Source organism: Prionailurus viverrinus, chromosome D2 (assembly GCF_022837055.1).
Source record: "Prionailurus viverrinus isolate Anna chromosome D2, UM_Priviv_1.0, whole genome shotgun sequence".
NCBI classification, from domain to species: domain Eukaryota; kingdom Metazoa; phylum Chordata; class Mammalia; order Carnivora; family Felidae; genus Prionailurus; species Prionailurus viverrinus.
The window spans coordinates 59,759,362-59,784,212 of record NC_062571.1 but is presented as its reverse complement, the minus strand read 5'-3'; the positions used below and the strand labels follow the sequence as shown (position 1 = coordinate 59,784,212).

The window sequence follows — 24,851 nt, the reverse complement described above, 5'->3', positions numbered from 1 at the left end:
CTTTGCATTGTGGCTACATTTGGGAGAGACTGTAGGGGAAGAAAGAGACAGAGAAGGAGGGTTAGAGACGCAGGGGGAGAGTGCAGTGGACAAGGCAGCCAGGAGATGGGTAGTTCTCCTCGAGTGACTGGTATTCCAGTCACTCAGGGATGGGCCCTGAGAATCAGAAGTGGGGCCTGGTGGTCAAGAGGTTGGACGGGAGGCCGGGAGCAACCTTGTTGGGGGAGAAGTGAGGCTGGAGGGTGCTCCTGGGAGCAAGGGCTACTCCGGGGCACAGCATGCAGGGTAGTCTATCACCTGCCCACTGCTCACACCAAGCCCCCAGATTTGAGGTTTCACCAGAGGCCCTCCTGTCCCTCTCCTGGATGGAGCAAAGGTGGGAGTCAATGGGCAGGAAAGTGGGAGCCACTGGGACCGAATGCCCCCTGACTTGGGATTCCTGAGACCCTTAGATCTCAGCATACTCAGGGGTTTCTAAGGTTCATGCTGTTTACTTGGCTACAAACCACACAGCCACGCTCTTCTTTTTGATGTAGGTAACACCCTCGTCGGGTCATCCCCTGGAAAGGGTTGACCACCCTCTTCCTTGGCACTAGAGCGCACTCTGTTCCACAGCTGGCTACCTCTATCTTGGGCCATACCCCAGCACCTGAGCCAGCGATGCCCAGGTCCCCCAGCATCCCCGGAACCGTGGGGTTTAGGAAGTAGAGGGGACAGGACCCAGAACCTCATTCCCATTTAGGAGGAGCAAAGCATGGGAGGTGGTGTGGGCCCCCACCCTCCCGGAGGGGACCCGCAGTCCTAAATGCCCCCGCGCCTTCTCCATATTGTGGGAAAAGCTGCTGCATCCATCACTGTCAGGCGCCGAGTTTGAATAAATTTGAATGCACTGAGCCGTGGGCTGCAGTTTCTATAATATCACTTTCCAGTTTGAATATTTCACTTACTTTTTTTTTTTTGAATTTCTTTTTATCCAACAGTTTCTCCTCCTTTTCATCTCCCCCCACTGCAGCCGAGCTCTGGATGTAGAGAGAGGACAGTGCCTTGAGGGTGTCTGAGATGGGAAGAGACTAGGCCTTTAGTAGCTTTGGCATCTCTGTCCTCCCACCCGCCGCTCTCACCTGACACATGTGCTCCCTGGGCCAGGAGCTTCATCTCCCCACTATTTGTATAGATGGAGAAACAGTAGTTGGAGCATGAGCCACCCTTGAACTCCCACCCTTCTCTATGGGCAGACCAAGTGTGCCAGCATTCTGCTTCTTCCCTACAGGGACCTTAACCCCTCACCTACTGACCCTCCATCACATGCGTGTGTGTGTGTGTGTGTGCGTGTGCGTGCACACTCACACACACACACACACACACACACACACACACACACACCACACTACCTCAGATATATTAACTTGTACCTAAACGCTAATGGCAGCTTGCAATTTCCCACTAGGAAGCTTGCTCCTAAGTCCCTCCGGCCACTGTCCTGCCTTCCCCTATAAATGAGGACCCCTGGCTATGGATTCCTTCTCCATCTCCCTGTATCTCTTCACTCTCCATCCATCAGTGTGGTGTCAGTACAGCCATGCCTCCGGATAGGGGCTGCTGGGAGGGAGAAAGGAATAGAGTCCTGGCAATGCATTCCAGAGAACCGTCTCCCAACAAGCCCCATGATTTGCTGGACTATGGTTAGTGCCATCCCCACTCCTTGCCCACAGCTCAGGGACCAGGAAGAACTGAGGTTCAAGGAGGGAAAGAGACCATCCTCCAATAAAATGAGTCAGGATTGCATTCAAGCTTGGGTCCAGATAGGGATGGGGAAGTGAGCAGATTGAGAAGGGTATTCTGGGGACCCTCTGAGTCTGTATTTTTCTATGGCAGCATCTGGTCACACTGCCCCTTGGACCATACATAAGGTACCCTGGCTACATAGATAATCTCGAGAGGGCAGTGACCATCCAGGAGGCCCAGTGATACTGACATCAATGAGGACATTCTGCTTTATGGGGCACACTAAGTGGCTAGAGGGCCACTGAGTGCCCCAGCCATCTAAAAAGGACCCACATTGGCCATCTCCCATGGAAACATTATTCATAGAGCACATGCTCCTCTTTCCTGCCAGAAATGGCACTTCCTTGGCTACTAATAGTCCCCCAACTATGCCTACATCTGTCACATAGTAGGTATGTATTGGGGGTTATGTATGAGGGGAAGCAGGAAGCAGAAAGCTTCCGTGAATCTCTGACTTCTGGAGGCAATGCACAGCTCCCCACTCTGTGCCTGGTCCTGTGTGCTTATAGTTAGTGGAAAAGGCAGGATACAGGGAAGAAATGGTCAGACTTTGGGAGCACAAGATGTGATTGGGGAGGTGAAATTATCATTCAGAGTAATATTTATTTCTACTTTACATTTTGCTATGCTCAAAAAGGGTTTGAGCAGATTTAGGACACACACACACACACACACACACACACACACACACACACACCAAAACAGTTTAGAAAGAGAGAGGACAACTGGAAATCATCTGAAGGCAGGAGAAAGATAAATGGAGCGGGGTCTTGTGGGAGGAGTGTCGGCAGTCAGCGCGGCCATCGCCAGATGGGGGCCTGTGTTGTAATTGTTCACCTCTCGAGGAGCTCACCTGTGTGGGTTCAGGTAGTCAGGGAAGGCTTTCTGGAGGAGGTGGAACCAGTCCAGGGACTCGACAGATGGCAGAACAAGCCGGATTGGTGGTCCAGCGGCAGGACTGGAGGGAAGAAAGTCGGAGACCAGGAGCTGAACGTGTGGCAAGTGTTGGTCAGGGAGGGGTTGGCAATGGGAGCAGTGAGTTTGAGGGACAGTGAGCAGGTGGCAGAGATACAATATGTCCAGGGGACAGTAAAGAGAGGAGAGTCGCTGTGAGCCATTGATAGGAGGTGGGGTGGTCAGTGTACTGAGAGCATTTAGGAGGTGCCCCAGACTAGCTTGGCCTCACCTCAGTATTTCCTAATTCTAATACAGGCCTCTCAGGCCCCTCTTCCTGCAGCCCCTCTCTCCACCCCCATGAACTGAAACTCAGCACCCAGCAAAGACAGCCCTCACCAATGGAGGGTTGGCTATACCAAACAGCGCCCCCCTCCCCAGAAGGAGGCACAGATCCCTACGAGGGCGGAAGCCTGAGCCTCCCCTCCCCCAGTGTGCCTGGGCTGGCCCCGTGGCGGGAGGGGTGCGGTGTGAAGGGAGAGGCTCTCCTGCCGCACCATGACAGATGATTGACTCGAAACAATATCTAAGGCGATCAGGATAAAGTGCTGGCCATTTCAAGGCTCAGCAGAATTCAGATTCTAATTAGACTTCTCACCACATTCCAAATAAAAATGGTTCCCCTGGTATCCTCTTTGCCTATCAGGTGTCTCTCCCTGATCGCTGGAACAAAACGCATAAAGAAAGTGATTAAAGCCATAACAAAGGCATAAAATTGGAATTATCGCTGCCACCACATCTGGGAGCATGGAGTGTCACCACACCGCCCCCTCCTCCCCAAACCTGCACACACACAGAGATGCTGTCCCACCCCGGCTCCTGGCTGGGCACCCTGCAATGATAGCCATCAGATAGGTGAGGAGCTGGGGGGAGGAGTGTTCAGGGGAAGGGGTGGAACTGGGAGGCGGGGGGGGGGGGTCCAAGGAGCCAGAGACTGGAGATTAGGAGGGAGTAAAGTGGGCAAATGAAGGGCTCCAGGCCTGGGGAGCAAGGATTGAGTGGTCCAAGGAGTGAGGGATGGGCAGACAATGGTCACTGTTTCAAGTGTCTAAATATTTGCCAGTAGAGAGGGCCCTTGGGGCTCTTGCCTTGATGACCTCACCACCCCCAGGACATATACGCTCATGTGCACACACTATAATCAGGGCTCACAATGCGCTATCAATTGTTTCATGCCTTGCACGTGTTGTCCATCTCTGTTGGGAGATACCTCAAGTCCCCCAGCTGACCCACTGCCCAAGCCACTGGACCCAGTGCTGGTTTCCAGTTCTCTTTCCCCACCTGCGTCCAACAGAGGGCACCCACCTATAGAGACTACTAAGTCCCCATTGGTCCCTAGCATGTGTGTGCACAACCAGCATGCAATCCAGAGACCCCAGTCCCCTGCACTGCACATTTGCACACATGCACACACGCACACGTGTACCATGCCTATAACAATACCCTCACACAGTACACCACATTCTGGGAATTTAGCAAAGGCCCCCATCTCTTTGGGGCTCTGGCCTCTCTAGCTCTTCTGCCTCCCCTCCTGCAGCCCCTGTCTGCCCCTCACAGCTAGCCTGGTACCTGGTATGGGGCAGCCTTGTTCCCTGCGTGGGGTGGGTAGGCAGGCGGGAGGTCCAGAGGAGGGTGAGGGAGTGGGAGCGGGGCTCTGAGCGGGGACGATATAAAATTAAAAGGTAAAAAGCAGGAACGCAAATGGAGGGTGCTTTCAGCTTTCACATTATTAATGACTCTTCAAAAAATCGGCGAGTTTTCCAATCTTCTCTGAGAAGCGCTTGAAGGAGCTCACAGATGAAACTGACCTTCAAAATGTTCTTTGGTCTTTAGTTAAGAAATTCGCTCGCCATTATGGCATCATTAGGGAAACAAGGATAAAATTACTCCATGGTTAATGACCTATAGTATCTCCCCACCAAAATTTGTTTCAGATCTAATAAAACTGTGCTTAACACACTCGGATGAGTTATGAGGACTGTTCTGCAGGGTATTAAAATGTGGAAAATAGATTTTCCGAAGCTGGGGGGACTGGACTTTTTGAATCAGATAGCAGAATGGAATTTTCTGGGCAATAAATTCTTCCATGTCTCAATTTCATCTCGCGCTCTCTCTCTCCTGCCTGCCTCTGCCCCTCTCTCTCTCCCTCACTCTCTCTCTCCCCCACTCTCTCTCTGTCTCCCTCTCTCTGTCTTTCATCTTTTCCTAAAATACTGAAGCAACACAGAAACCTTTCCAATTTGAAGCCTACATAAACTTTGAAAAAAGCAGAGTGACAAAGGCCGTCTGTGTGTGGTCGTGGGAGCCTGCGTATGCATGCACACGTATGTTTGTGGCTCCTGCCTGCCGCACAAGAGTGGAAGCAACTCTCTCCATCACTTCACCCAGTGCCTCTCTACACACCCAAGGTGGGACTGACACCCCCCATTTCTCTATTGCCGGCCAAGCTGCCAGATCTCGCCCTCTGCACCGAAATCACAGGGCACGCCCAAGCTAATAACCCTTCCTAGTATCTCCCCCATCCGCCCCCGCCGAGGGCCACCATACACACCAATGCCAGGAGTCAGCCTATGAGAACACACCTGCCCTGTCCACCCCAAACTTCTCGGGGATGGGAGGGGGGCTGCACTGGCCTTGCAGAGCTGCCTTGTTTTGCACACGTGCGTGCACATCAGCACATGCTAGCCTTCTTGGTGAGGCACACCCAGATGCCCCAGCCAGCCAGGCTGGAGGCTGAGACCCGAGCCCCGGCCCAAGCACTGGCCGAAGGTTTTCGGGGGCTGGAGACTGCCGCGGAGAGAGGTGGCTGGCGAGGTAATGGCATTTTGCTCTCTTTAAACTTTAATCTTTCCTATTAATTCCCTGCAACTGGAGAATGTGTGAGAGTTAATGTTCCGTGAACGTGTTTCGCACTCGGCAGTCTCTTCGAGCTAATTACCTTCAGGTGCTAAATGGAGGGAAATTGCAATCCATTTGGATGTGAAAAAATTTCGCCTTCCCGTCCCCTGTGAGACATCCTTTTTCCTGAGTGCTGCAGAAAGAATGCTCTCTGGGTGGGAGTTTTTTTCCTAATGTTTTTTTTCTTCGGCCCCTTCCCCCGCCCCCTTTCTCCAAGAGTCTGGGTTTTGCAGGACGGTGGTGGTTGGAGACTGGAGGAGACCTGGGCCTTGGCACAAGGTCCAAGTCTGGGGTGGAGGCCAGGTGGGGAGGGACTTACAAGCAGGGGAGATGCCCAGCCTGAGAATCCAGCCCTTGCCCCTTAGAGGCCTTGGAGTGGAAGTGTATTTACACGCTTAATAACACGCTTATTACCAGTGTTTCTCAGCTGCTAGGTTTTGAATACAGATATAATAGAATTTTACAAGCCACATAAAAGCTGTCCTTCTCCTGGACCCTGAACTGGGGTGTCTGGCAGGGCGGAGGACAGGGAATGGCAAATGGAGATGAGGAAGGGGCTTGAGGAAGGAGAGAATGGAAATGGATCAGAGAACTGGACAGAGAAGAGAGGAGAATGGTGTGGGAGGGAGATGGGCAGGGGGGTTGAGGGGGAGATGGGTAGGAGCTCTGTCTCCATCCCAGAGAACTGGCACGAAGGAGAAAGGCATGAAGGCCAGGAAGGTCAGCTCCCAAAGCCTCTTAGGTCTTGGCACAGCACACTCACCTTAGTGACACGCCCATCCCTCCAGCCCCATCCTTGACCTCTGACCTCAGACCTCAACCTCATCCAAGCCTCACAAAAAGAGACATCTAATTTTACCTCCTCCCTCTGCCTTGGATCCAACCTACTAGTCTTTACAAATCTCGTTTCTTAACCTAGGTTGGGGCAGGGAGCTGCCCAGGTGTAATATGTTGCTTCCACCCAACAGGGAACAGTCTGGTTTAAGACACACAAGACAGAGCCCCTCACCCCCTAAGTAAATAGCACTGCATTTGAAAGAGGGTTTGGCCCCCCATGATGGCCTGGGGTTTTACCCTCCACTTGGAATTCTTTCTCTGGTCTCAACCTGTGTACTACTTGTGAGGGAACAACCATTCTAACACTGAAGAGCCTTCTTTGGGAGAATATACTGGGAAAATATTGGAGTGGCTTGGGTTTACTTATTTGTTAAAAGTTTATTCTGAAGGGTTTCAAATATAAATATACATAGATACATAGATAGATAGGTAGATAGATTTAAATGTTTATTCATTTATTTAGAGAGAAAGCATGGTGCACGGGTGGGGGAGGGGCAGAGAGAGAGAGAGACAGAGAGAGAGAGACAGAGAGAGAGAGACAGAGAGAGAGAGAGAGGGAGAGAGAGAATCCCTCTGCTATCAGTGCAGAGCCTGATGTGGAGTTCAAACTCAGGAACCATGAGATCATGACCTGAGGCAAAATCAAGAGTGAGATGCTCACCCAGTTGAGCCACCCAGACGTCCCTTAAAAGATCTTTCTACCTATCAACTAGTTTCAATAATTATCAACATAGGGCCAATCTTATTTCTTCTATCTGCCAGGACTATTTGGACACAGACATCAAATCACCTCACCTGTCGATGATTTAACATGCATTTCTAAAAGTTAAGGACACTTTTAGCATTACCTCAATAGCATTATCTCACTTAAATAAAAATTAACTATAATTCCTTACTCTCATCAAATATCTATTCAGTTCTATACGCTACACTTTCTTTTTAAATTTTTGAAAATTTCTTTTAAAAAATTTATTAATGTTTATTTTGTTTTTGAAAGAGGTGGGGGAGGGGCAGAGAGAGAGGACAGACAGAATCCCAAGCAGCCTCTGCACTATCAGCACAGAGCCTGTCACGGGTGAGATCATGACCTAAGCAGAGATCAAGAGCTTGATACTCAACCATCTGAGCCACGCAGGCACTCCTAGGCTATACTTTCTTTCCTCTTCTTGCAACTTATTTATTGAAGAAACTGTGGGCCATTTGTCCTACGGAATTTCCTTCATTCTGGATTTTGCTGATAGCACCCCTGTGGTATCATTTAACATGTTTCTCTGTCCCTTTAAAATGGTAGATTCCAGAGTTGCTTGGCTTCAGATTTGATTTTTTGGCTAGAATATTTTACAGTTGGTGTGAACTTCCTACTGCATCACGTCAGGACCACATAATTCCTCGTCGTTTTTCTTTTTAAATATCAAGATTAATCAGTGGGCTCAGTTGCTGTCAGCTGGATCTATCCATTATAAAGTTCACGTTCAGCTTTTTTCCCTCCATCAGCTTTTCACTTAATGGTTTTAACAGCCATTTACTATCATTGACTAGATCCATTCTTTCATTAGGTGTTGTTGTATTTGTTTTGAAACTGCTTCTATTCTTCCAGCTTTTTATTTTGACAAATTTAAAACTGTACAGCAAAGTTCACTGTTGCAATGAATGCTCATACACTCTGATACAGATGAACAATTTGTAACTATTTCCACATTTGGTTTAACTCTCCCTTTCTTGTTCTAAAACACTTGTGTGTTAGTTGCTGACATAAATGACACTTCATCCCTAAATACTTCAGATATCTTTTAAGAACAAGGACATTCGTCTGTACTGCACAGTGTAATGATCACTTTCAGGAAATTTAACATTTGCCTGATAGATGAGTTCATATTCAAAACCCTTCTATTCTCCCAGTAATGTTCTTTATAACTGCCCCTCCCTCATCCCAATGTAAGATCTTTCATTGTATTTGTCTTTTTAATCTCCTTTATTCTGGAATAGTTCTCCAAGGTTTTTGTTTTTGTTTTTGTTTTTTGTCTTTTATGAGTTTTGAAAAGTCCAGGCAGCAGATTGTCCCTCAATTTGGATTTATCTAATGGTTTCCTCATGGTTAAATTCAGGCTAAACATTTTGGGCAGGAATACCATGTAGGTGATGTTTCCTTCTCAGTGCATCATATCAACAGGCATATGATATCAGTTTCTCTCATTATTTGTGATGATACGTTTGATCATTTTTAAGGTAGCATCATTCAAGATTCTCCATTGTAAAGGTGTCCTTTGCCCTCTCTGAGTAATACATTATGATGTGGGTAGGGGCAGGATTTGAGACTGTGAATATCCTGTCCTCTAAATATTTTTGACCCAGGGATTTTAGCATCCATTGATTATCTTGCTCGAATCAATTAATTATACCTATAGTAGTTATAAGATGGTGAATTTTCTTTTTAAAAAATTTTTTTAAATAATTTTTTAAAGTTTATTTATTGAGAGAGAGAGAGAGAGACAGAGACAGACACAGAGACAGAGACAGAGAGAGTGCAAGCAGGCTCTACACTGTCTATGCAGAGCCCTACGAGGGGACTGAACCCATGAACCGTGAGATCATGACCTGAGCCAAAGTTAAGAGTCAGATGCTTAACTGACTAAGCCACCCAGGCGCCCCTGGGTTCTAAGTTGACAGTTATTTTCCTTCAGAATTTTGAGGCTATAATTATTTATCTTCTGGTTTCCATTGCTCCTAATGAGAAGCCTGTTGCCTGATTGTCATTATGCTGCTAGCTTGTAAGATTTTTCTCTTAGATGTTCTGCAGAGTCACTATGGTTTTAGGTGTAAATCTCTTTTTATTTATTCTGCTTGGGAAACCAGTTGTGTTCCTTCTTACTGAAAACTTTTTTTTTTTTTTTTGCATTCAATACCAATTTGCCACCATTGAATCTTTATATTTCTTCTCTCTCTTTTCTCTCTGTTCTCTTCTTCTGGAATTTCTAATATCTCTATTCTACCTTCTCATTTTATTTCTCATGTCTTAACTTCTTCATATTTTCCATGACGGTAACTCTGTGAGAGGCATTTTGGGTACTTTCCAATTCGCTTTCCAATTTACTAATTCCTTCTTCAGCAGTGTTATCAACTGCTTAACCACTCCATTGAGTTGTTTTTATTTCAATATTTTATTTCTAGAAATTATTTTTTAATGTTTATTTATTTTGAGAGAGAGAGAGTGCAAGCAGGGGAGGAGCAGAGAGAGAGGGAGGAGAGAGAATCCAAAGCAGGCTCTGTGCTGTGAGCATGGAGCCCTATGTGGGGCTCAATCTAATGACCATGAAATCATGACCAAAGCCAAAACCAAGAGTTGGAGGCTTAACTGACTGAAGCACCAAGGCACCCCTGCTATGAGCATTTAAAGTATATAACCAGTCTGTTCAGCTTTTGCCATTGTTCATCTGAATTTTGTTATTCGTGGATAACATATTCTTCAATCACCTTCAAGGATAAGTCATCATCTATAAGACCTATGTTGCTCAAAATGCAGCTTGCAATCCATTATTGGGTCATGAAATCAATTTAATGAAATAAAATAGAAAATAAAATACCAAGGTACATCACATATGTAAGTATAGGTACTGCTTACTGAAATTTTGTTTCAGAGGGATGTGTGTATGTGTATATGCTGGGTCATCATGCAAAATATATTTCAGCCCGTGATTCAGGGTAGACATGTTTGAAGGTCACTGATTTAGACCTTTCTCTGAGACCCTACTCAACCTACTACCCACTTTTGGCAGGCCCACCTTCAAGAGCAAAGATTAATTGCAAGAAGATAAGCCTTAGGAAAACTCAAGGCCTATCTTCTCCATATAAAGTACTTAGAGTACAACATCATACCCTAGGGAGGAGGGCAGATCTCACAAGTTTCTATACTGCCCTGAATTAGAAGCCTCACAAATGGTCAAGGATACCCAGTGAATCACAGATATTCCCTGTGCTCCAGGACTCTGTACTTCAGCCTAATATCAACTCTCTGGGAAGGCCTTTCAGCTGATGTTTAGCAGGACTTTGAGACTCTTAAGTGCTGTTTCTCCAGGTCTTTACCCCTAGACAGCTGCTTGAATGTGGCTCTCAAGGCCACCATAAAATAGCCACCTGGGAGAACACCTAGGCAATTACTCCCCTGCACTTAGCTCCCAGGGGAATTATCATCTGCGGAAGTCCCCTACACAGTATAGAAAGTAGAAGTGCCAGCTGTAAAGTCTTTACTTTGAGCATCAGCATTATTATTGAGAAAGGCCCTAGCACTTCTTCCTCCGCTGTACCATCCTGAATGTCTGAAAATCACACAAGGATTCAACCCATTTCATTTACAATGAACCCTGGTATGAAGGGATTTTAGCCTCATTTAGCTTCCACATTCAGTATATCCCAAGGTTCCAAAATAAAAGAAAGAGTCATCTCTAAAAAATCAAACTGATATCCATTGAGCTCCTACTAAGTGTCAGACATTTACACCTTTTGAATGATCTCACTTAATCTTTATAGTAACTCTATGAGGTTACCCAAATAACTTTAGGGTCAGAGAGGTTAAGTAACTTGCTAGAGGTCACCTAGCTAGTAAATGGTTGCTGCAGTGGAATTTGAACTTCAGTTTGGCAGGCTCTTGACCACTATTCCCACTCTACAGCCCTTCAGTAAAAGGCCTCTCTGCCAACAAGGACATAGATTCTAAGGCCAACTCATGCAGAGCCAGTGCTTTCTCTGCATGACTGGCCTAAGAAGTAAAATGACCAGGATGTGGATGCCTTCTCCCTGGCTAGCTCCCTGGACAGGTTGCTTACATCTCTGAGCCTCAGATTCCATCCACGCTAATACATGGACTATCTCCATCAGGAGGCTGCTACAAGGAAGACATAAAATAATGACATGAAAGCATTTTGTAAAGCATAATATCCTATGCCAACGAAATACTCTAAAAAGCCATATAATTAATTAGCTGAATGTGTCTGCATTTTCCCTGTTGGATTGGGAGCCCTTTCATTGGCTCCCATTGCTCTTAGAATAAAACCCAAAATGCCTACTTGACCAGCGAGGCCTGTACAATATAGCCCTTTGTTTCCTCCCCCTTTCTCAAGTGTTCCAAATTTACTGACTTCTCTGTTCCTATCTCAGGGCCTTTGAACATGCTATTTTCTCTGCCTGATATATTTCTCACCTCTACCCACAACCTCTACTCCCCACCCCCACTTTGCCTAACTAACTGTTCATCCTGTTAAATGGCAGATAAATTTCCTTGGGGCAGCCTTACATGACTAGGCAAGGTCATTCTATTACACACTCTCATTGCATACCCTGTGCCTTTCTTCCACAGCACTTTGGAACACATTTACTTTACGTGCATAGTGAGGGTGGCCATTAGTGATTGAATATGTGTCTTTCCCATTGGAAGGGAAGCTTGATGCAAGCAAAGACCATATACATTTCACAAGTCCTGTATCCCCAGCACCTGGAAGAGCACTACACTTGGCACAAAGTAAAGCCTCCACAGATATTTGAACACATTTTAAATATCAATAAATGCGAGCAGAGACTGCTTTACTCATTTTATCACTGATTAGATGTCCACAGAAATCTGTTATGCTTCAACTCCTTTAGACTGGTATTTCTGAACATGGGGTTGTCCATAGGATAGAAATAGGTGTTATACAACAGAAAGGATTTTAGGGTCAAATAATTTGAGAAACAGGTTAAACAGGTTAAAAGGATTTTAACTTTTTTTTTCCTAACTATAAGACTTCTTAGATCCATGCTTGGGTCCTTGAGAGATGCCAGTGCAAAGCAGAGCCCCCAGCCCAACCATGATCCACACACGGTATGAAGGAGAAATAAACCTTCCTTGCCTTAAACCACTGGATGGGGGTTGTTACAGCCACAAACTTAGTCTACCTTGACTAAGAATACATTGTCCATATATAGTATTTTTGATATTGGAAAATCTATAGATAGGAAGCCAGAAGGTTTCTGGGAACCTAGATGGGTCCACTGAGGAGGTGGGTGACCAGGTGACCTCATTTACTAGAGTCGTTCTGCCCCAAACATGACCAGGGAGACAAAACTATCATCATACAGCAGATGAAAGTTGATTGGTAGTAGGTCAGGCTTTCAAACCAGAAGGCATTTAATCATTGATTGATTAATAAGCTAACTAAACAACATTCATTGGGCACCTACCACATGACAAATACTGTTAGGTGCTAGTACACACCAGTGAACAAGATATAGGTTCTCACGGCTCAGAGCCCAGGGTGGAAGACATACAAGTAAACAGTCAATTCCAGTATGGTGTTTAAGAGCTAAAAAGGCACCCAACACAGAGAGAAGGCTCCCAAAGCAGATGTGGGATTGGAGGAGCTTCTTGGAGGAGATGACATCTAAGCTATGATCCAGAGGATAATTTTAAAAGTAGCCACATAAGAAAGGATAGAAGAGCATTCCAAGCAGAGAGAACAAGTTGCTGGAGGTGAAGAATCTGCTCCAGGTTATGGAAGGGACCCAGCAGGAGACAGTGAAGCACCAGGGAGCATAGTGCCTTCTCTAAGGTACGAGGTACAGGAGTGACCAGACCCAGATATCAGCTGGGAACCTGAGTGAGGAAGAAAAGTAGCATAAATCTCAGCCGGTAGGTATGATTCAGGTAACAGGATTTAACAGGGCAGGGGCCAATGGGGCCGAGAATGGGAGCAGGGCCTCTTCTTCTAAGGATAAGAGTCACCCAGGAAGTAGGAGAATTGGGGATGGATAGGAGCAAGGAGGGAGGAGGGACTGAAATCCAACATAGGAGGAGCCAGACCCTGACTGTTTTCCTTACCAGGAGACCAGGACCCCTGCAGTTAGGCAGCTCTGAGGCACAGAGGTGTACAGCTGGTCAGAGGACAGATGATCAGAGAGGGTGGCTAAGAAGGAGGTTTGGGGAAGACCTGAGGCCCCCCAGCTCCAGCCATGGTGCTGCCTGAGTCCATCATGCTCCACTCAGGACTGGGGTGAGAAATTGAAATGGGGAGGTGTTTGGCCCATGAGTCTTGGCAGCCAAGCTGGTCTGTGGTTCAGCTGCTAGTATGTTTGGGGTCATGAGTTCAGGCACTGAGAGTGTAGCTTTGTTGTTTTCCTTTCATTTTATAATTAAGTTTAAAGATTCCAGCCAGATTCAACTGAAAGAAAAGGAGCCAGGATTGAATTAAAGGGAGGTCAATGTTAATGGTGTTCAGAAGTCTGGAACAGATACAGGAAACAGGAACTACATGTTCCAGTACCAGGTCTAGGTTTCCTCCATCACTCTCTGTGGGCCTCCTCCCCACTACCAACCCCTCTAAGAACATCCAACCCTCTCCTTAGGAACCTCCCTCATTTCCTTTTCAAGGGACACTTTCTCAACTGTAGGAAAATGTCTCCCAACTCTCAGCCTTTCCCTGTCCCCTGCATACTTGCCTGCATTCCTTTGTTCATCCACAAGACAAATACTAGAAATAACATAGTACAGTGTATAAAGGCATGGATTTTGGAATTGGACAGAAACTCAGCTCTACTACCTAATTGCTATGAGAACTTGGAAGAACTTCATTGAGCTTCAGTTTCCTTATCTATAAAATGGGGGTGATAATACTTTCTTCAGGTAATGATTAATTGAGATATGTATAGGAGCATTTAGTGCGATGCCTGGCACTTATTACGCACTCAGTAAGTGTTAGTTATTATTACTGATACTATTAAAATAGAACTTTAAACAACCTGTACTTACCTGGCTCACTGGCTTAAGTGACACCATCAATTCTTTTGTAAAACATACTGACTTATACTCATGGCTCATCAAACCTTCATGGCTAGGATGCAGTGCACTTGCGCTCCCCCATTTGGTTGAATTGCATGCTTACCAAGAGTCATTTGTTTTTAACTCAGCCTGTTTATGCCAGCTGTGCATATTATTCTTATTATATAATTTAACTAAATGTTACATAAACCAATAAAATATGAGTACTAAACTAATGTTGCTGTTTAGAAAGATTCTGTAACAGCAAGTTGCTTAAAAATTTTATCAAATTATGTATTAGTGAGACAACTGAAAAAGAAGGGGAAAATCATTAAAAAATCTAGCATTCTGCATTCAGATAGCTTCTCAAATGCTTTCCGGTTTCCAACCCATGTTAAAGAAATCAAAACTGAAAAAGGCAATCAGTGCATTCTGGGTGCTCATGCAAGAGAGATGCTGGTGAAATGCCAATCAGTACACCCCTACACAAAAGAAGGTCTTGGCCCTACAGCTAAAAATTAGAGTAGATAGTCTTTTATTTGTTTTAATCTAAAAACAAAACATTTAGGGTATGGAGAGGCAAGTTGAGAGGTGATCTCAGCCCTCAAGAAATATACAGTATAGAGAGGGAAGACAGAAAAGTAAGTTGTTGATCACAGTAGATTATAATGAAGGTTAATGGAGCAGAGGGAGGGGATACCTAACTTGGACAACAGTGCAGAGGCTACCTGGAGGAGGTGGCTCTTGAGCTTGCTCTGTCCTTCCTCACATCTGTCCCTCAACTCCTTTCAAATCTTTCTGCAACATAAAAAGCTGGGACTTGCCCTCCAGCTTTGCCTGATGGCTCCCTTATTCAGGTCCCAGTATCGACAGAATCACAAAGAATGTTAGAGGGGACATGGCTACCCTCCCTGACAATAAGAACCCCAAGGATCTTAGGGATTTGTCATACGTGCATTTATTAAGACCTTCTGTGTTCTGTATATATTTTCAGCTATGCTCCATCTCCCAGGGTGAGGTCTATAGAGAGCTTGTACAAAACTCTTTTAAAAAACTAACGTTTTTATTTTAAGATAATTCACATGCAATTGTAGGAAATAATAGAATACTCTTTACCCAGTTCTGACCAATGATAATATCTTACAAAACTATAGCACAGTATCACAACCAGGATATTGACATTGATATAGGGAATGATATAAAGACATTTCTATCACCACAGGGATCTTTCATGTTGCTCTTTTATGGCCATACCCATTTCCCTCCAGCCCCTCACTCCTTCCTTAACCCCTGGCAACCACCAATCTTTTCTCCAATTAAATGATTTCATTATTTCAAGAATATATAAATGGAATCATAGAGTATATATGGGGATTTGGGGATTGGCTTTTTTTTTTTTAACTCAACATAATTCTCTGGAGAGTTATCCAGGTTGTCGTGTATATCAGTAGCTCACTCCTTTTTATTGCTAAGTATTATTCTATAGTGTGAATGTACCACAATTATTTCCCCATTGAAGAGCATTCTCCCATTGAAGGGCATCTGGGTTTGTTTCCAGTTTGGGGTTATTGTGAATAGAGCTGCTATGAACAATGGTGTACAGGTATTGTGTGGATATAAGTTATCATTTCTCTGGGATATAGGCCTACATGTACAATTGCGGCAGGTCATATGAAAAGTGTATATTTAGTTTTTTTAAGTAACTGCCAAAGTATTTTCTAGAGTGACTATACCATTTTACATTTCCACCAGCTATGTATCATTTCTCTGCACTTTGCCAGCATTTGGTATTGCTTTTTTTTAAAAGCCATTTTGAGACATATATAATGATCTCTCATTTTGGTTTTGTTTTTGCATTACTTTTTTTTTTTTTCAAGTAGGCGTCATGCCCAGCGTGGAGCCCAACACAGAGCCTAATGCAGGCCTTGAACTCATGATTGTGAGATCAAGACCTGAGCTGAGATCAAGAGTTGGACACTTCACCAACTGAGCCACCCAAGTGCCCCTGGTTTTGCATTACTTTGAATATATTTTCATGTGATTATTTGCCATATGTATATCTTCTTCAGTGAAATGTCTCTCTTCATGTTTTTAGCCCCATTGTCTAATTGAATTGCTTGTTTGTTTTTACTGTTGAGTTTTAAGAGTTCCTTACATGTTCTATAAACTAATCATTTGTTGGGTATGTGGTTTGCAAATATTTTACCCCAGTTTGTAGTTTGTCTTTTCATCTTCTTAACAGAGTCTTCACAGAGCTAAAGTCTTAAATTTTTATAGAGTCCAATTTATCAATTTTTCCTTGTATGGATCATACTTTTGGTGTCAAGTCTAAGAACTCTTTGCTTAGTCCTAGATCCTGACAATTTCCTCCTATGTTCTTTTCTAAATGTTTTATAATTTTATATTTTACACTTGAGTCTATAATTCATTTTGAATTAATCTTTGTATAAGGTGTGAGACTTAGTCCAAGGTTCTTTTTTTGTTTTTGTTTTTGTTTTTCTTTTTTTTTAACGTATGGATACCCACTTGCTCTACCATCATTTGTTGAAAAGACTATCTTTCCAGTGTGCCTGAGTTGGTTAAACATCTGACTCTTGATTTCAGCTCAGGTTATGATCTCATGGTTATGAGATCTAGTCCCATGTCGGGCTCTGCACGGAGCCTGGGGCCTGCTTAGGATTCTCTCTCTCCCTCTCTCTCTCTGCGCAACCCCCCCACTCTTTCTCTCTCTCAAAATAAAATTTTTTTAGAAAGAATATCTTTCCTCCATTGAATTGTTTTTGCACCATAAGTTGGGCATATTTGTGTGGTCTACTTCTGGATTCTTTATTCTGTTCCATTGATCTATGTGTCCATACCTCTATCAATACCATATAGTTTTGGTTATTCTTTTAATATAATTTATTGTCAAGTTAGCTAACACACCGTGTGCTCTTGGCTTAAGGAGTAGATTCCCATGATTCATCGCTTACATACAACACCTAGTGCTCATCCCAAGTGCTCTCCTCAATGCCCACCACACATTTTCCCCTACCCCCTATCCCAACCTCCCCAGTAACCCTCAGTTTGTTCTCTGTATTTAAGAGTCTCTTATGGTTTGCCTCCCTCTCTGTTTGAAACTATTTTTCCCTTTCCCTTCCTCCGTGGTCTTCTGTTAAGTGTGGAGGTTCCTCAAAAAATTAAAAATAGAATTACCCTACAACCCAGCAATAGCACTACTAGGAATTTATCCAAAGGATACAGGATGCTGATTTATAGGGGCACATGTACCCCAATGTTTATAGCAACACTGTCAACAATAGCCAAATTATGGAAAAAGCCAAAATGTCCATCTACTGATGAGTGGATAAAGAAGATGTGGTTCATATATACAATGGACTACTACTTGGCAATGAGAAGGAATGAAATATTGCCATTTGCAACAAGATGGATGGAACTGGAGGGTATTATGCTAAGTAAAATAAGTCAGTCAGAGAAAGACAGATATCATATGTTTTCACTCATATGTGGAAGTTGACAAACTTAATAGTTTTGGTTATTGTAGCTACATAATAAAACTTGAAATTCCACAGATGCACTCCTCCCACTTTATTCTTCTTTTTCAAAATGTTTTAGCTATTTTAGCTCCTCTGCCTTTTCATACAACTTTAGAATAATCTTGCCTATACTTACCAAAACCAAAACAAAAAACCACCATCTTGCCGGGATTTTCATAAGAATTGTGTTAAACCTATATATCAATTTGAGAACTGACATCTTTAGTCTTCCAACTTGTGAATATGGTTCGTCTCTCCATTAAAAAATATTTTTAAATTTCTTTCATCAGCACTTTGTAGTTTCAGGATACCATTCCTGCCCACATTTTGTTAGATTTATACCTGAGTATTTCATTTTATTTTTGAGCAATTATAAATGGTATTTTAGGGGCACCTGCATGGCTCAGTCAGTTGAGCATCTGACTCTTGATTTTGGCTTAGGTCATGATCCTAGGATCATGGAATCAAGCTCCCATCGGGCTCCATGCTGAGCGTGGGACCTGCTGAAGGTTCTCTCTCTCACTCTCCCTCCCCCCTCCCCCCCCCCCCCCCCCCCCCCAGCACCTAGGTGGCTCAGTCAGTTAAGTGTCTAACTTTGGCTCAGGTCATGATCTCGCAGTTTGAGCTCCACATCAGGCTCTGTGTTGACAGCTCAGAGCTGGAGCCTGTTTCAGTTTCTGTGTGTGTCTCTCTCTGTGGCCCTCCCCTGCTTGTGATCTTTCTCTCAAAAATAAATAAAAAAACATTCAAATTTTTAAATAAAAAAAGATTCTCTCTCTCCCTTTGCCCCTCTTCCCTGCTCTAAGTACATAAATAAGTAAATGAATAAATTTTTATTTTTAATTTCAGTGTCCATATATGCATTGCTAGTATATAGAAATACAACTGATTTTTGTAGAATTTATCTTGTATTCTTCAACTTTGGTAAACTCATGCATTAGTTCTAAAAGGTTATTGTTTTTTGTTTTTTTGTGAGGTCGTTTGCTTTTTTTTTTTTTTTAACATTTCTTGGGATTTCCTAAGTAGACAGCAGTGTCTTCCTTTCTGATATGTATAGCTCTTATTTCCTTTTCTTGCCTTATTGCCGTAGCTAGAACTTCACGCACTACACTGAATCGGTGGCGAGAGTGAACATCTTTGTCTTGTTCCTGGTCTTAGGGTAAAACATTCAGTCTTTCACCACTTATTGTAATTTTACCTCTAGGATTTTTAAGAATGCTCTTTATCAAATTGAGAAAGTTCCCCTCTATTCCTATTTTTCAGAGTTTTTTTTTTTTTTGGTTCCCCTCCCTCTCTCCTCCTATTTTTCAGAGTTTTTATCATGAATGGGTGTTGAATTTTGTCAAATATTTTTTCTGCATCAACCAATATGTTCATGTAATTGTCCTTTAGCCTGTGCATAGAGTAGAATGCATTGATTAGTTTTTAATTAATTGAACCAGACTTTCATGACTAGAATAAACACCAGTTGGTCATAGTGTATAATTCTTTTCACATATTGCTGGATTTAGTTTGCTAGTATTTTCTTAAGGATTTTTGCATCTATATTCATGAGGAATATTGGTGTGTAGTTTTCTCTTTTTGGTACTGTCTTTGTCTAGTGATATCCAAGTAATATTAGCTTCATAAAATTAATTGGGAAGTGTTACTTCCTTTCCCATTTGCTGGAAGAGAATGTGTAGCTCTGCTCTTTTTTCTTTAAATATTTGGTAGAATTCTCTAGTAAAACTGTCTGGGCCTGGATATATCCTTTATAGGAATTTAAAAATGATTAATTCCACTTCCTTGTTAGAAAATTATTAAAATGACCAATTTCATATTGTGTGAGTTGTGGTAGTTTGTGTTTTTCAGTGTGTTTAAGGTTGTTCATACTATTCACTTATCCAGTTGATGTTTGCAGGGCCTGTAGTGATATTGCCTGTTTCACTCCTGAAATTGGTAATTTGTATCTTCTCTCTTTTTCCTTTGTTGGTCTTGCTAAAGGCTTATCAATTGTATTGATACTTTCAAAGAACCAAATCTTTGTTTCATGGATTTTCTCTATTTTTGTTTAAAAATTATTGATTTCTTCTTTTCTCTTTATTATTTTCTTCTTCTGCATGCTTTGTGTTTATTTTGCTTTTCTTTTTCTAAATACCTGATGTAGGAGTTTGTAATGTCAAGACTTTTCCTATTTTCTGATGCAGGACTTTAGTGGATACATTTTCCTGTCAGCACTGCTTTAACTGTGGCCCACAAATTTTGATATGTTGTATTTTCATTCAGTTCAATTTATTTTTAAAAATTTCCCTTGAGACTCCCTTTGACTCATGGATTATTTACAAGTGTGTTGTTTTGCTTCCGAGTGCCTGAAGAGTTTATTGTTATTTTTATGTTACAAATTCTTTTAAAAAATTGTAGTCAATGAATGTACCATGTATTATTTCAGTTCTTTTAAATTTGTTGAGGTTTGTCTTATGGCTCAGGACATGGTCTATCTTGGTGTATGTCCCATGTACACTTGAAAATAATATGCATTCTGCTGTTGTTGGAGTGTTATGTACATGTCAATCAGATCCTGTTGGTTGATGGTGGTATTTAGTTCTATATAGTTATCCTATCAGTTATTGAGAGGGGTGTTGAAATCTTCAACTATAATTGTGTATTTGTCTGTTTCTCCTTTCAGTTCTATCAGGTTTTGATTTACATATTTTGCAGTTCTGTTGCTTGGTGCTACAGTGCTACACAAGTAGAACTGTATATCTTCTTCATGAGTTGATCTTTTAATCATTATATCATATCCCTCTCTGTCTCTAGTAATTTTATTTACTCTGAAGTCTGCTTTATCTGCTACTAATATGGCATATGGACTGATACACATATGGAATTCTTCTGTTTTAATGTTTCCATGATATATCTTTTCCCATCTTTTGCTTTCTCCACCCCTCCACACATTCTCACTTGCTCTCTCTTTCTCTCTATATATTTGTGTGTGTCTGCTATATATATATATATACACACACACACACATATACATATATACATATGTATATACAAATACATATACACACATATGTATTTAGGTCATGATTTTTAATCATTCTGCCAATGTGTCTTCTAATTTGTGTATTTATACCATTTATAGTTAATGTAATTATTGATCTATTAGAGTCTGATCTCTTATTTTTTGTTTTCTATTTGTTCTGTTTTTCATTTCCATTTTCTTTTCCCTGCCTTTTTGTGGTTACTGGAACACTTTTTAGAATTCTGCTTTAAATTTGTTTTAATGTTTATTTATTTATTTTTGAGAGATAGAGAAACACAAGTGAGGGAAGGGGCAGAGATAGAGGGAAACACAGAATCCAAAGCAGGGTCTGAGAGCTCAGAGCCTGACATGGGTCTTAAACCCACAAACTATGAGATCATGACCTGAGCCAAAGTCAGATGCCCAACTGACTGAGCCACCCATGCACCCTTTGGATTCTGCTTTTAGACTTTTGATCTTGGGGTCATGAGTTCAAGTCCCACACTAAATGTAGAGCTTTAAAAAGAAAGAAATTCTGTTTTTATTTCTCTATAGTGTTTTTGAGTGTAACTCTTTTTTTAAATGGCATCTTTAGGTATTACATTAAATATGCAAAACTATCACAGTCTACAAGTGTCATCATTTTACTAGTTTCAGTGAAGTGTAGACCTTTTATCTCATTTTACATCCCTTTATCTTCGCCCATTTATAATATAATCATGTAAAACATTTGCGTTCTATGCATATGTAATTTTTGTTTCAACAGTCAAACGTAAGTTACAAAACTCAAGAAGAGAAGGAAAATCTACTGTGTTTATGCATATTTTTGCTTAACATGTTTTTTATTCCTTTCTGGTGTTTCAAGGTTTCTTCTTTTATCAATTCCTTTGTGTTTAGAGAATTTTCTTTAGTCATTCTTTTAGGGTAAGTCTGCTAGTAACACATTCTCTTAGTTTTCCTTTATCTGCTGATGTCTTGCTTTTCCTTTCATTTCTGAAGGTTATTTCCACTGGATACTCTGGATTCAGAGTTCTTTTCTTTTAGCACTTGAAAAAGTTGTGCCACTTCTTTCTTGTCTTCATGGTTTCTGATGAAAAACCCACTGCATTTGAATTGGGTTCTCCTCCAGGTAAGGTGTCATTTCTCTCATTACTTTCAAGAGTTTTCTTTGTCTTCAGTGTTTAGAATTTTGACTATAATGTGTCTTGGTGTGAGCTTTTTTAGGTTTATCCTGTTTGGAATTCACTCAACTACTTGAATCTGTATGTTTACATCTTTTGCCAAATTCTGGAGAGTTTCTGCCATCTTTGAATGCTTGTTCAGTCCTACTCTCTACTCTCCTTCTGAGACTCCAATGACAAAAATGTTAGATCTTTTGTTATAGTCCTACAGTTTATTTTTGGTATTTTTTTTTCTCTTTGTTGTTCAGATTGGGTAACTTCTACTGTTTTATCTTCCTCTGTTTTTCTCTATTCTGCTTTCAAGCCCATTCATTGAGGTCTTCAGTTCTGTTATGATATTTTAGAATTCTAAAATTTCTTTTGGTTCTTTATATTTCTATTTCTTTGCTAAAACTTTCTATTTCTGCTAAGACTTTCTATATCTTTGCTAAGACTTTTTGTTTTTTCATTTGTGTCAAGTGTGTTCATAATTGTTCATTAAAGCATTTTTTGTGATGTTGTTTTAAAATCTTGTTCTGATAATTCTAACATTTGTGACAACTCAGTGTTGGCATCTATTTCTTTCTTTTTTTTTTTTCATTCAGTTTGAGATCTTCCTTGTTCTTGGTATGATAAGTGATTTTTTTTATTGAAACTGGGAATTTGGGGTATTATAAGACTCTTGATTTTATTTAAACCTCTGTTTTAGCTGGCTTCCACTGGCACTCCTCTAGCAGAGGCATAGGGAGAACATTTCATTGTTAGTGCAAGGTTGGGTAGAAATCCAGGTTCCCCACTTGGCCTTTCTCCTTATTACTGCTGGGTGGAGGTAAAATCTCCACCTCTCCACTAGGCCTTCTCTGATACCTCCCTGGCTGAGAGGGGTTAGGAGTGCTTTGTTACTGCTATCCACATAGCTTTCATTGACACCATGGAAGGAATGAAAGTCCTTAAACTGTACTAGGCCTCCTCCAACACCACTCCAAAGTAAAGGAGGGTCACCTCATAACTGCTGGGTGGCAGTTGAAGTCCAGGATCCTCATGTGATCTCCACTGACACGTGGGGTGGGTGGGGAGCTTGTTACCTCTGGCAAGTACAAGTGTTCACACTCTCTACTTGGCCTTCTCTGACACCATCCTGCCAGTGGTTGGAATGCCTCATTACAGCCTACTTAGAAGTCTAGGCTCAGCACTCATCTTTGCTGGCATGGGTGAGAGTGGGGCCACAGATTTTTTTCTGTGGAATTTGGCTGAAGTAGATCAGTTATTGTCTAAAAGCTGTCTCACTTAGTTGCCCTTTTCCTTCTTGTTTGACTAGAGAGAGCAACTTTCATTAGGATTTTTTTGGTATGTGTGTGCTTATTGGTGTTTCTGGGTTGCCAGCTTCCTCAGCTCCATGTCTAAGATAGATCAGGTGGGACAAAAAGAAAACTCAGAGAACTTAATATGTTGTTTCTTGGATTCCAAGGTCCCTAGCTGATCTGCCTTCTTCTCTCCACCTTTCAGACTCTTATGTTTGCTTTATGTATAACATCCAAGAATTTTAGTTGTGCTTATTGGAAAGAATAAAGGAAAATATGTCTATTCCACCTATTCTATGCTATCTTTCTAGGATAGAACTTCTTTGATGATTTTGAAACCAACCCACTTGCTGGGTCTTCAGGACCCAGGTACTGTGTAGGCACTTCAGGGGGAGCATAATATATAGATTATAGCTCCTGTATGCCAGGACCTCACCATTTGGTGAGACAGACAGCCATGTCTCATATAGTCTGGCTCATTGTTAACAGCATGGCTTAGAATCAGGACTGAGTCCCAATTCCTGCTCTGCTACATCCAAGCTCTGTGACCCTGGGTAAGTGAGTTAACCTCTCTGATACTGTCTTTTCACTTGTAAAACAGGGGAAAGGGGTGCCTGAGGGGCTCAGTCAGTTGAGCGTCCAACTCTTGATATCAACTCAGGTCTTAGTCTCAGTGTTATGAGTTCAAGCCCCACATTAGGCTCCGTGCTAGGCACAGAGCCTACTTAAAAAAAAAAAAAAAGAAAGAAAGAAAGAAAAAAGAAAACAAAAACAGGAGAAATATTAGCACCAATATCATAGGCTGTTGATGGATTAAATAAAATAGTGCATGTATATCATTTTGCAGGATGTCATCACATAGCAAATGCTTAGTAAATATTAGTTGTTGCTGTTGTTGCTGCTGCTCTTGTTGTTGTTACAAGGCAGGCTGGGCTAGGTATAATAATTTGTTATTATAGCCTAGTCCTTAGCCTTAGTCCTTTCCAGACAGAGCAGGTTTTTTGGCTTACTCTGTGCCCACTGCCTCTCTCTTCTTATCAACTGTAGGAATCTTTTTAACTTAATGTGGTCTCTTTGAAAGTGTTGAGATGGATGTTGCACATGATGAGGGGGGAGCAGATGTTTACTATTTGTTTTCACTCATTCATTCCCTTATTTATTCATGAATTCCTTCAGCAAATCTTTGTTGAACAATAACCCTGTGGTTGGCAACATGAAGGAACTTACAATCCAGCAGGATAGGCATCTAAGTAATGATAATTTGGGGCAGACTCTATGTGCCAAGAAAGATATGATCGGAATACTCTGAGAGCTCGGAAGACAGAGAAATCATATTTGGATAGAACAACAGGGAGGGATTCATAAGAAGAGTGCATCTGAACTTGACTTCAATAGGTAAACATGGAGGAAGTGCATGAGATGAGCATAGGAAGAGAGAAAAGAAGGTACAAGTTTGTCCTTAGAAAACAGAAAATAGTATGGTTTGGCTAGAACATAATGTATTTGTGTGGGGGGGGGGCGGTGGATAGAGTCAGAGGTGGCTAATTATTTGGAGAGCTTTGAATATTGGGTGTATCAGTCAGGGTTAGGGTT

At 42.2% G+C, this 24,851-nt stretch overlaps 1 protein-coding gene and 1 long non-coding RNA gene across 2 annotated transcripts in view; both read right to left on the bottom strand.

Annotated features, from left to right (window-relative positions):
• The window catches only part of HIF1AN (hypoxia inducible factor 1 subunit alpha inhibitor), an 81,053-nt gene that overhangs the window by 7,812 nt on the left and 48,390 nt on the right, over window positions 1-24,851 (bottom strand). The gene's annotated exons all lie outside the window — the stretch shown is intronic.
• LOC125148284 (uncharacterized) overlaps window positions 44-24,851 on the bottom strand; it is a 56,165-nt gene continuing 31,357 nt past the window's right edge. Inside the window, exons 2-3 of the long non-coding RNA XR_007145484.1 lie at window positions 2,639-2,743; window positions 44-1,019 (exon numbers count right to left, since the gene is read on the bottom strand). This is a non-coding gene — a long non-coding RNA (uncharacterized LOC125148284). The remainder of the gene's footprint in view (window positions 1,020-2,638; window positions 2,744-24,851) is intronic.